The sequence below is a fragment of the Planococcus citri genome, chromosome 3, assembly GCF_950023065.1.
Source record: "Planococcus citri chromosome 3, ihPlaCitr1.1, whole genome shotgun sequence".
Lineage (NCBI taxonomy): Eukaryota > Metazoa > Arthropoda > Insecta > Hemiptera > Pseudococcidae > Planococcus > Planococcus citri.
This window is the reverse complement of record NC_088679.1, coordinates 78799281-78812261: the sequence shown is the minus strand read 5'-3', so window position 1 is coordinate 78812261 and position 12981 is coordinate 78799281. Positions and strand designations below refer to the sequence as shown.

At 35.2% G+C, this 12981-nt stretch overlaps 1 long non-coding RNA gene across 1 annotated transcript in view; it reads left to right on the top strand.

Annotated features, from left to right (window-relative positions):
- Positions 1-12981, top strand: part of LOC135839521 (uncharacterized) — a 58926-nt gene that overhangs the window by 31048 nt on the left and 14897 nt on the right. The gene's annotated exons all lie outside the window — the stretch shown is intronic.

Below are 12981 nucleotides of genomic sequence, written 5' to 3'. Positions count from 1 at the left end.
ATGTATATACTATATATACGCCACCGCCGCGCCGCGCCGCCGCTCCACACCCCAGTGCCCCCTCACCCGCCCCCGCAAACTCGGCGCTCTTATAGTATACACTTTTATATATATACGTCGGTTAAATATATAAAACTGCTGCGAGAATAATCGAATCTGCTGACTAACTTTAAATTCTACATGTTCAAAATAAATAACAAAACTGCTTATTTATCTACCTACCTAGGCTACCTATTTTCCAATAACTTTTGTACCCTGGCCGCCATATTAACATCGTTCCAGCGGTAGCACGTATTACGTAATACGACGTAGAGGTACGAGTAGGTATATCGTGTACGAACGAATACTCGGCCATATTTTATCAACATCTTTCACCTGAAATGCGTTTTTCATTTATTTATGCGAATGGTGCCCGACTGCTGCCTTGCTTTTTACCTTCGCTTCGTTGCGATAACGTTGCCGTTGGCTTTTTTCATTTTTACGCTCAAATTGTAAACGTGTATAATATATTTGTTTAATGTCATTGCCAAGAAAATGGATTATGGAAATTTTGCTCTTTTGAAGAGGGTAGGTGTACATATAAGTGGTTTTGGCAGATTCGCGCATTTTAGAATTTTTCGAGTTTTTCTTTGCAAGATAATGCACAATGCGACGATGCCTACGGTGGCAGTATGATTTTTTCATAATTACTACCAGTCTGAAAGTTGAAAAACTCTTTAGCTCGAATGGTCTCTTGAAGGAATGGACGAATTTTTAAAAAAAATGTCATACGTATATGAGGCTCAACATGAGGCCGGGAACGCCGTAATTATAATACTTGTAATCATGAGTCGTAATGCAATTTAATTACACAAGTAGATACCCGTACAACAATTGTCAACGTCGACATTTACAGCGACTACGTTTTTTTCCAACATAATGATGGAAAAGTGATCAATTAATTATTTAGTAGGAATCTTCTGTCCTTACAAAAGCCAGGTAGATGAAAAGTTTTGAAATTTTCTCATTATTTCTGATACCTCGACATGCCATCTCAACATGTAGATGTAAAATTTGATGCTCGATATTTACATCTGCAACTATGTCGACCATTTTTCAGAATTAAAATTTCTGTTTTAGTGCTTAAAACTTCAGTAAACATTCAAAAATATGATCTTGTTCAATGAGGAAAACAAATTTTTTAGGGCATTGATGAAATTATTCACTTTTCCACAGTTTGAAGTTGTAAATGATATGATGTTGATATTGTGGATGTATTTGTTGATGTCGAATTTCACATCAACATTAACATCCACATGTTGACATGAAAATGGATTAGTTTAGTACTCTTAGGTAAAGTATTGCACCATCTTTGATATAAGGAATTTCTGTTCTACTTCTTGATTATTCAGACTTTTCGTGTGTACTTCTTCGGAAGTGGACTTTGCATCAATGCTGTTTTCAGCAGGAGCAATAGCCGCATCAGAGAAAATCATTTTTGGAAAAAAATTTTTAAACTCAAATTTTATAATTTTACAAAGCCGGATGTCGACATAAATTTCGATGTGAATGTCGATCCATCCACATCCGTCACTTTTGGATGCCCCATGTCGATGTGAATTTTGACCCTGTGTTGAGCCAATTGTCGACACAAATGCAGATCAACATCAGTTGATAATTACATCGACAATTAGCTTGACACAGGGTCAAAATTCACATTAACATGTGACATCCAAAAGTGACGGATGTGCATGGGTCAACATTCACATCAAAATTAGCATGGTCATTGTTGTATGGGTACTTGAGTAATTACATACAATTAATCATGAAAATTTGTACCAAAAAAAGGATGAAAAGGGGGAAAATAGCTATGTCAAAAGCAGAGCCGATATTAGTTTTATTGATTTAAAACCATTTGAAAATAAATTTTGAATTTTAAAAATTGAACAATGGGAAAGATAACATCCTAGATTGTAAATTTTCAACAGTTTTCACAACCAACTGTGTTCTTTTATTTACCTGTATAATTACCGACTGTACACATGGAAATCCTATGGTGGTGTCAAAAACCAAATCGATTTCATCCTACTTAGTACAGAAGAGGTGGAAGTCGGTGATAAGATAATCCAAGACTTATTCTGGAGCAGATGTAGGGTAGCATCAGATCACCAATTACTGGTGACTTCATTTAAATGGTGTCTTTGCAGTGTGAAGAAACCAACAAAGAAAAATTACATACACCTTACTGACTAAGAAAGGAAAAGACTTGCTGCCTAAATAAATATTGATCACACGGATGAAGAGGACCTAAATACCTTATGGGAAAATATTAAGGCAGAAATCCAAAAGAAACACGATTTGGCGATCAAGAATGGAAAGGAAGAACTGAGAAAATGTCAACCATGGATGTTGGAAGAAACATTGAAGCTCATAGAAGAATGCAGAATAGTAAAACTGGAAGGTAATGATAACACATAGGTACAAAGCCTTGAATGGATGCGTTCACAGAAATTATAAGAAAGATACAGAGAAGCCTACCTAAACAGATGTTGTGAAGAAATTCAAGAATATGTTGACCACAATGAATCAAGCATACATCATACTATCCAAGAAGATAAAACAGATTACCAGAGAGTTTAAACCACAATCATGTAAAATCACAGCCAAGGATGGTACAGTTGCATGGAACTCGAATACGATTCTGAGAACTAGAGATTCTATTGCAGGAAGCTATATATCGGAGTGAACCACAGAACCCAAACAACAATGAAGTACTAGAAATTGAAGTGGACAGTGTATGAAGAGCAGGAAATCTTACTTGACGAAGTAAGAGATGCCATCAAGGCGTTGAGAAAACGCGAAGCGCCTGGATGTGGCTGTATTGTGACTGAGATCTGTGCCCCAAACAAAGTGGAACAACTGCAAGAACCAACCAGGCTAAATGAAATATGTGACACCAGGATAATGAGTTATTTTGGACACATAGCCAGAAGAGGACCGGGAGCCATCAAAAAAGGGATTCTCTTTGGCAAGGTCCCCAGAACATGAGGGAGAGGAAGATCTCCAACAAGGTGGACTGATACAGTCTGGAAAATAGTTGGCTCAGTTGAGACTGCAGCCACACTAGCTCAAGACAGAGAGGAGTGGTGGTTGTTATTGGGGACACACTAGTAGCTTGCAACTATGACGTTAATGATGATGATGATAAATGAAACACCATAATATTGGTAAATTTGAAAAGGCAGAAAACCAGTTTCATTGATTCAACTACCCATTTACAACATTAAGAAAGTAAATTTTGAATTTTCGAAATTGTACAATGGGGAAGATAACATCCTACTTCCTAGATGAGAGATTCTCAAATTTTAGGGATACGGTTTTCATGACCTATTGTGTTCACTCATCTGTTTCTTTAATAAATGTACCACTGCAGTCAGCACATATAAAATCACAATAGGAGGTCCGGCCCTTCTCTTGGTTTTCCAATTCAAGTTTTTCAATTTTCCAGATCTTCCATCGGTCTCTCACGGTTTATTAGGGTTTTTGGATTTTTTTAAAATTTAGCCTAAACAATGGCCCCATTGGTTCCTTAAATTTCCTGAAAATTGAAAAAATCGTGTGATACGGTTTATTAGGTTTCCAGGAACGCTGTATACAAATGTGTCATTTTAAAGCAAAAGGTCCCACTTTGACATTTTCAGATTTCTTGCAAAATCGATTTAAAGTTGAAAAATGTCAAAGTGGGACCTTTTTATTTTTTGACGGATTCGGATACTAGACGATCTCCTCTAACAGCTGGTATGATTTTTAGTTCGCGCTCCTAACGGGAACCCCGCGAACTAGCGCGTTGAAGTTAACTACTCAGGCCTATCCTTTCATTTATCGGAATTTGAAATTATTTTTTGCTTTGATCTTCAGAGAGGGGGGAGAGAAAAGTTGAAAAATGATTACATGTTTACAATTTTTTGAAAAAAATCAGAAAAAAATTGAAAATAAAAATTTTTTAAACAAGAAACTGATGAAAAATTGCAATTTGAAATCATTTTTTGCTGTGATTTTCTCAGGGAGGGGGGGAGAGTTAAAAATGATTACATTTTTACAATTTTTTGAAAAAATCAGAAAAAAATAAAAAAATTTTTTTTCAAAAAATCATGAAATTTTCTACAGTTTTTTTACGAAAGCAAAGAGATATTCTGCAGATGACTTCGCGTACATATTACCATTAGATTCGGCATAAAATTTCCTTCAAAATGAGCTATCGGTGACCTTTTTAGCGTTGGTTTGACGATTTTAAATGAAAAAAACACTCAAAAATCTTTAAACTCGTTTTTCTCAAAACTATGTTTTTTGTAGTGTTGAGTGTTTGGTGGTGTAAGTTGGGTAAAAATCAACGAAATGTCGTCGGGTTTGCTCCATTTGATCAGGAATAGTCCAAAATACAACTTGGCGGTCTTAACTCAATTTTGTCAAAGTGGGACCTTTCACCTTAAAATGACACAAATACATGCATCATACGTATTAGGTAGCTTGTTTTTTTGATACGGCTCCTGCCACGTCTTTGGTGCCTCTCAAAATTTTCTGAAATTAAAGAAATCGTGTGACGTGTAGGTTATTATATTAGGCCTCAAGTAAAGTTGATCATAATTAACAACATGATCTAAGAAAGCATAATGTTTCTGAATTTGAAAAAATTCCCATTTTGAATAAAATGTCGAAACATTTGTGTAGAGTGCAGGAGCGTAAAAATTTTAAAAATCATTTGATGAAATTTCATTTTGAAATTCGAAGCTGGGAAATGGAATGTTGGTAAGCATCTCATTTTAATGTAAAAGTTGAGAATTAACAAAATTTCGAAATCAAATTCCAGGAAAAAATTTTCAAAATCGATCAAAAATTAAAATCGTAAATATGTACTTTGGTTTGGTGCATGAGATGTTTGAAAATAAATGAAGTAGGTACCGATGTTTTAAAATCTTGTGACATAAACTCAACGTGGGTTCAAAATGTTCATTCAAAATAGATTGTTTTTCAATTTTTTTTTTTGAAATTCATGATAGAATTTTTCAAAAAATCATACCCAAAAACGAAACATGGAAAATTTTTTCAATTTTTTAGCCATGCCTGCCTTAATTTTCTCTTACTCCTCCCCTCTGAAAATTTCTCAAAGAAGGATCAATTTTTTCGGGGGCGGGGAGAGGAAGGGTTTCATTAACGTAGAAGCTTGAATTTAATTTTTGTCAAGTTCCAGAGTTCTCAAAATGACAGTTCTTGTCATGATGTGGCAATTTTTCCTGGTGTGCTGTCGAAATAAAAATAAAATAATAAACTAGGTATTTTTTGAGACGTTGAATTTTTCTTTTGAGAAGCCTGCAAAACAATCCAGGAGAATCGTATTGTAATGATGATGGAATTTTTCGCAGCAGATTTCGGTCATTTCGACTTGACGAATCCTCAATTTCCAGATTCAGTTTTTTTTTTGCTTCAAGGTCATAATATTAGTTTAAAAATTTTTGTAATCCATGCGTTAAACTCCTTCCGGGCATTGATAGACATAACAATTTTTTTTTCAAAGACAGTTTGAGAGGCACTGAGACGTGGGCTGGGCATTTTTGAATCGAGGCTCAGATTCTAAATCTTTACCAGGCGTTTCGATCAAGAAGTTTATGATTCTGGCCTTTTAAAGGGCTTTGAATTCAGGTGCCAGACTTGCACTTTTTTCAATTTTTTTTTTTTTTGGAAATTGATTTTATTTTAGCTAGATTTGATTTTTTGAATTTTTTCAAAATTAGCCATTGTCGATTTAAATTATTTTTTTTTCAAGCGTAAAAATTGAAAATATTGCAGGTGTCGCCTGAAAAATTGAACAAAGCATGACTTCTGGGAAAAAATTCCAAGTATATTTTTCACCGAGAATTTGAAAATTTTTAATTTATGCTCCACTTTTGGCCTTCCTTCTCAGTTGATCCCAATTTTCACTTTGCTTCCTCTTTGTACGTAATTAGCTTTTCTAAAGGTTCATCAGATTATTATTATTTTTTTTGATTTTTAAAATTGTCAGTATCACATTATTCCCCGGGCCTCCCCCTCCTCAAATCATAATTCATTTATTCACAATGACGAAAAATTAAAATTTTACTCATATTTTAATTTTGTAATCCCTGTTGGTAAAAGTAGAAATCTTTAATAATTATTTCAGACGAATTCGTTAAGCTTGCATCTCTCAATATCTATAATGAGAATTCGGAATTCGCATTCCTCGTTTTTGATTATTTCGTCAAAATAAATAAAAGGGTATTATCTTACAAAATCAAATCATCACAATTGCCGAAATATTTCAATTGCCATTTCTATAACTTACCCCCTTTTTTTCCGTGGCAAGTTCGTTATTACTAAATCGTATCTTTAAATTGCGGTTTAAAATAGGTACCTACTACTGAAATATCGTAACAAATGAAAAAGAAAACCAGCATCGTCGTCGCCATTTCACCCGAAATAATTAAGTTTTTCAAATAATACGTACAGTAGCGAAAGTTTCAACTATTTAGGAGACAAGAGAAAGGGCCAGAGATAATTACAGGTCTTATAAGAAAAACTTAATTTTGTAAAATTTTCGTCTCGAAAGGAGAAAAAAAAGGGATCGTAGTAGAATAACTTGAAGGCGAAAAGGGTTGAATATAATGAAGAAAATGAAGAAGAAGAAAAAAAGGGATTCGTATTTTTTCAATATCGGTTGATATTATTTTTTTGTTCGGATTCGCGTCTGTCGTTCTCTTGTTTTTTAAGAGAGTCATCATCGCTGAGCTAATAACGTTGAAAGAAATGTATTTTATTTACATTTTATTGTTATATCGTGTACCTGTTTTGATTTTGAAAGACGATACGAGGGTATTTATATTCAATTACAATCTTCACTAAGACTTTTTATTTTTTTATATTTTTATTCCCCTTTGTTACTATTATGTGGAATATTTAACCCTATTTAGCGGTTTGAATTGTAGATGTGTGTAAGAGGGTGTGAGTTAGGGTGGGTCATCGTTTGATTATTTTGGTGTGAGGGGGGAGGGTTAAAGATGAGGTACGAAAATAATTCTTAATTGTGGTGCAATTAATGATTTGATTCGAAGTGTGAAAGTATTAAAAAAAAAAAAAAAAAATACATCTAGAATGACGAAAGTTACATTTTTGAAGTCCTCCAAAAAGAGCCAACAGGGGCGATGACTCCTGCTCTGAACTTGGGAATTTTTTTCAATTGAGACAGAAAATTAAAAATAAGTACGTAATGTGCAATAATAATTACAAGACCGAAAAAAATGACGATGCCATGCGCGAATAATATAAGTAATAACATTACAACTCGGCGAGAAAAATAAATAAGAAACGGACGACAACGACGCTTTCAGCTTCAGCTACGAAACGAATTTAAATTAGATTAATAAAATAAATGTATGTAATGCCATCATCCGTTCCCCACCCCGCGTAGTCTTACGAAGAATTTAAGAAATGAGAGAATCTCAGCGGTTGGAAACTATAATGTAGGATTTTCTTATCTCGCCAGTTCACCACGTCGCGTCGCCTTCTTCATAAAATCTGCGAAAAGGAAAAACATAATGGAAAAACTCTGATTCTAAAGATGAAACAATTCTTAAAAATAAAACCGTGGTAAGTTAGCTTTTTCCTTTTCCTCCTTTTTTTTTCTGCGCCCCACTTCTTCGCTCACTCTCTATTCCACAGATATTTCGACACTTCTCTCACTCCGTCTCTTTCCATCTCTGACTCTAGCACCGTCTCTGTCTCTGTTTTTCTTGCTTTTTTTCTCTCTCTCTTTTCGTAAATATATATACATAAGAACGAAGACGACGAGGAAGAGAGAGAGAAAAAAGAAAGAAAGAAAGAAAAGGGAAAAAAAGTAATAGGGGAAAACAGAAAACGAAGAACCGTTGTTCTTATTTAATATGGAAATTATAAGTGGAAGTTTTTTCTTTACAAGCGACAGCGGGTGGTGCGTCTCTGTGTTATTATTGGATGAAAAGCGGGGACCAGTAATTTATTTTTTCCAACTCTGTTTGCTTTGGTTTTTTTGTTTCATTTTCTCCTGCCATTTGAAAGAAAAGAGTATTTTCGAATAAATTATTACTCTTTTTTGCGTTCTATACCCCTCTCTCGCGTACTTTTTCTCGATCTCTGTCGCGTTTCTCTTTTTTTTCGTACTTTTTTTTTGTTTTTTCTCTTCTTTTTTTTTTGGCAAGCTTAAGATTATTTTCTTTTTGCTGTTAGTCGTCGTTCGAAGTCGAGTTTCGTTTTATTTAATCATAGCGGTGAATAAGAAATATGTCCGGTGTATAATTTTTAACTAATTATTAAAGTGACTTTTAGGGAGGTTTAGTTTGTATAGGTTGGGTTTACCAGAAAACGAGGTGGGTGGAAAAGTGTGGTATGAGGAGCGTGTGTGTGTTTGATGCGTTCTAATATGAACGGAATATGAAGCTTTTTTCTTGGAGAGAATATTGGTAAATGTGTCTACAAAAAAAATGAGAAGTTTAAAAAATCTATAGTACCTATGTTGAGTTATATAGTTGTTTGAATTTCAAAGCAATCGGAGAAATATTGCAGATTAAGACGTTCTTGTAAGTTTTGGTCTACTGACTCACTGCCTTTGCCTTCATGAAAAGGAGTCAAGTGGGAAGGGAGGAGTCGGCGTTTGTTTTGAAAAAATGCTACTATAATTTAATTCAAGTTATGTAGAAATTCAGGAGGAAGTTGCAGAGTAAATAGTATCGAAATTTGCGTTTTTTTCATGTAGACGTAACTCTTTTCAAATGGAATTTTGATCTGAGAACTCATCAAGAGATAAGGAATCAACAGACAGGGATTGAAATCATCCTCCTGGCGCAGAAGCCCCCTCCCTCTTGTTTCCACAGAAATGAAAATTTTTGAATTTTGTTTAAAAAACTGATATCAAGTACAACAAAGGGCAATTTCTGAAACCCAACTTGTCAAATTAAAAAAAAAAAAAAAAACCGAAAACATCATTTGGAAAGTTGAAATGGCGATTTTTCTTCTGAAAATTGTGATTCTGGAACAAGTCTGCATATAGGAATCAAATGATGACATCGTCCTCCTGGCGCAAAAGCTCCCTTCCTTTTATTTCTGCAAAGGCTTAAATTTTTGAATTTTTGAAAGATCCGATAATAAAAAAACGTTAATTTACTTTTTTCAATCTGTTGTAAACTTAAAGGCGATTGTATTACGTTGAAAAAGTACCTGTGATGATAATTTCATTTAAAACGCTCGAAATAAGTTCAAAAATTTGAAAAACAATTGAGATGGTAAGAAATTGTCGACCCCCTCCCCTCAAAAACATATATGTATATCGGAATACTCCACAACACCATGGTGTCAGCTGACCGAAAAAAATACGAAAATACGAAAAAAGTACGACATTCGAAAATGGGCTAAAAAAGTTCGAAAAATTGCTATCTAACATTTTTCAAAAATTGTTTTACAAGAATAAGAAAGGTTGAAACTGGAATAAACTGATGAAAATCAAACTTTTTGTCCTCTCAAATTGTAAATTTTCAAAAGCTTTCGTCCTCGCTTCGCTCTGCTTCGGACAGGAAATTGTTCGCTTCATTTTTTGCATATTTTATCTTTTCAATTCAATTCATCTCCCACAGCATGAAAATTCAATCAATTAAAAAAAAAAATTAGCCACAAAAAATAAAAAATAAAGAATAATAATGTACGATAAAATTACTAAAAAGTACGACATTAGGATGTTTTTGATTTAGTATAGACAGAGACACCACGATAACAAAGTGAAATTGAAAAATTAACGTGTAAAATTTTGACCCCCTCCTTATACTCTCAAAAAAGTCGTGAAGTGTTTGCGAATCGAAGTGGTAAAGGTATGTTTGACATCCGCTTCCCTCCTGAAAATCTTGGAATATCCGAAGACCTTGAAAAAAGCGAAAAATTCACCCCCCCCCCCTTCGTCTGGAAAGTGAAGAATTCGTCAAGTGTTTGAAAAATGTCCTACCAAAAATTAAGTCCTGCTTTTTTATTTTGAAATTTTGTTAGACACTTTGAGTAAGTATACTTGAAGTTCAATTTTCAGAACTTCCAAAAAATATTCATCATATTCGCGAAAATGAAAAATGCAGAATTCTTTGTCTGGAGAGGGAAGAGGGAGAATGGGTGCAGTGGATTCTTCCAACGTTGTCTTATTGATTGAAACAACTCTGCGAGCTCCTCGAATAAAGTTAACCCCGAAATGTATTTTTCATCTATTGTAGACCTTGAAAAAACGATCAAAACTAAACATTTCCTGGTCAACCTTACAAAAATGTGGCACATGCCCAACTTTGGAGTTTAGTTGCTCGGAACTGCTGCAACTTGAGAAAATCTAGTTGCGGCGTTTCAAAGTTAATTCGAAGTAGTTTCAAAATGATTCTCCAAAAATTCCAAAAGTTCAAACTTAAGCTCTTTTTGAAAACTCAATGTTCAAAACTTCAAAAGCTCGCCATATTTTGTAGCTATGATTTGAAATTTTGAATAAAATCCAGAAAGCATACCTTTTTATGATATTTTGTAACTTAGAACCTTTCTTGAAGAATTTGCAAAACTCGTGAGGAGGAGAAGGGGAGGATGTAGAGTCCCTAAATTTTTGTAAAGATGCGAAAAAATGTCAAATATTGTGTGACACTTGACACATCATTTCATAAGGGTTTTCGAGAACGCTGAATACAAATTCATATTAGTTTATTTTTCCAATCTGACCCCTCTAACGTTCCCCATCGCCCCGGCTCCATTTTCTAAGAATTGAAAATATTGAGTGACATGTGAATTATTGGATTTTTGGGAGCGCTGAGTAGTTATGTGTTTTATTAGGCCCCTCCAATGCTTCCATTGGCCCTTAAAAAAAACTGAAAATTGAAGAAATTGTGTAACATATTATGGATTCAGGATTAGTACACCTGCGACCTTCTTGTTTGTTTTCAAAAATTCCTAAACGGTGGATGTTGGAGTGATCAAATTTTGAATTGAGTTACTCAGAAAGAATTCTGGCTCCACAGGTGCCCACGGAGGGAAGAAATAAATCCTCAATAAAAATCCGAAAATTTAAAAATTTTCAGCAAATATTTTTGAAATCACTTTCAATTAAGTTCAAATGCTGCAAACAGATTTTCTTCAAGTCTTAGCAATCTCAAGCTATTGATCCCCAAAATTGAGCAACAATTCGAGAAATTTCAATTTCTGAAAAAAAAACTGACCCCACCGTACTTGTCTTGGGATGATTAGAGAGCCAATGATAGCGATTATTCTTTTCACCTATAACAACGTGAAGAACCTATGAGAAAAATTAAGTATTAATACCTGAAATCCCGAACCCAAAATTTGGTTAATTTGGCATGGAATGATCTATTAACAGCTATGATACCGTATGGATGCGAAATGTGGGCTCTAAAGAAGTCTGACAAGAAACAATTAACAAAGGCAGATATGAAATTAATGCCGAAAATGACGGGGGTGACTCTCATAGGACAGATGAGGACAGTGTCAGGTCAGAAGTGACACATATGAAAATAATCAAAGCCTGCAGAAGAAAAAACGGAGAACCATACGTTGGATAAATAGAGGAAACAAGATCATTCTAGCAGGGCCTTCTAAATAAGGTGCCCTGGGGGAAGTTGGAATTCGGGGTAAGTTAGAAAACTTGCTCTAGCGCCTGGAGGTTTATATCTGGCGAAGTGCCACTAAAGGTGACTTAAGGGTACTACCCCTACTTCATCACGGCATTCAAATTTTCGCGATTCAGCTTCATTTTAGATGTCTTTGGTTCAATTGTATTTTGTTGTTGTTTTGAACTTGTTTTGAATTTGTTCTAAAATACAGACTTTCTATTTCTTAGTTTTTCACATATAGCGGACGAACCGTGCGTCCTACTGAAAATCTGAAGAGAGTGATCTCAAAGAGAATTAAATTCTCTACAATTTTGTTTCTGAGCAATTTTTCTAGGACGCTCCGTTTGTGATCTACACCTCTGCAAAGTTTAGCCTGTTCTGACTTCCCCCAATTGGGGAAAGTCAGAACAGTTTATATTTTATTCCGCTGAGCGAAAGCTACTGTGTCAATCACGCTCAAATTTTCACCATAGGTTAAGAACCCTTATGGGAACCTACATAATAAATTTGATCCATATTGGTTCATTAGAAGGGGAGTAACAGCTGGTCAAAGTTGAAATTGTGAAAAATCATTTTGACTTGCCCCGTGCACCTTAATCAAACCAGCAAGAGGAATAGAAGAAGATCTAAGGCAAAAATTCATCGATACCCCAAGCTCCTTCTCACATCAGAGAGTTTCACACCACAACAGATGGACCAACCAGTCTAACGCTGATATGGATGGATGCGAAGACATATTCATCATTATTATGATAGATCTGCAAATCATCATCATCAACGTCATAGTCGCAAGCGACTAGTGTGCCCCCAACAACGACCGCCATTTTTCTCTGTCTTGAGCTAGTGTGGCCGCATTCGCAACTGAACCAACTATTTTCCGGATTGTATCGGTCCACCTTGTTGGAGATCGTCCTCTCCCTCTTGTTCCGGGGACCTTGCCAAAGAGAATTCTTTTTTCAATGTTTTCCGGTCCTCTTCTGGCTATGTGTCCAAAATATCTCATTATCCTGGTTTCACATATTTTATTCAGCCTGGTTGGTTCTTGCAGTTGTTCCACAATTGATGCATTTGTTTGGTGCGCAGTGTATGGTATCCTCAACATCCTGCGCCATACCCACATTTCAAAAGCATCAATTCTTCTTCGATCATCTTGCTTCAGTGTCCAGGTCTCCGCTCCATACAAGAAGACTGGGAAAACTAGCGTCCTGATCAGTCTCTTCCTTGTTTTTATGGAGATTTTCCGATTGGTGGTGACTTTTTTCCCAAGGGCTATTCTTCTTCTGATTTCCTTGGCTGATCCTCCATCAGCATCCACAAGTGA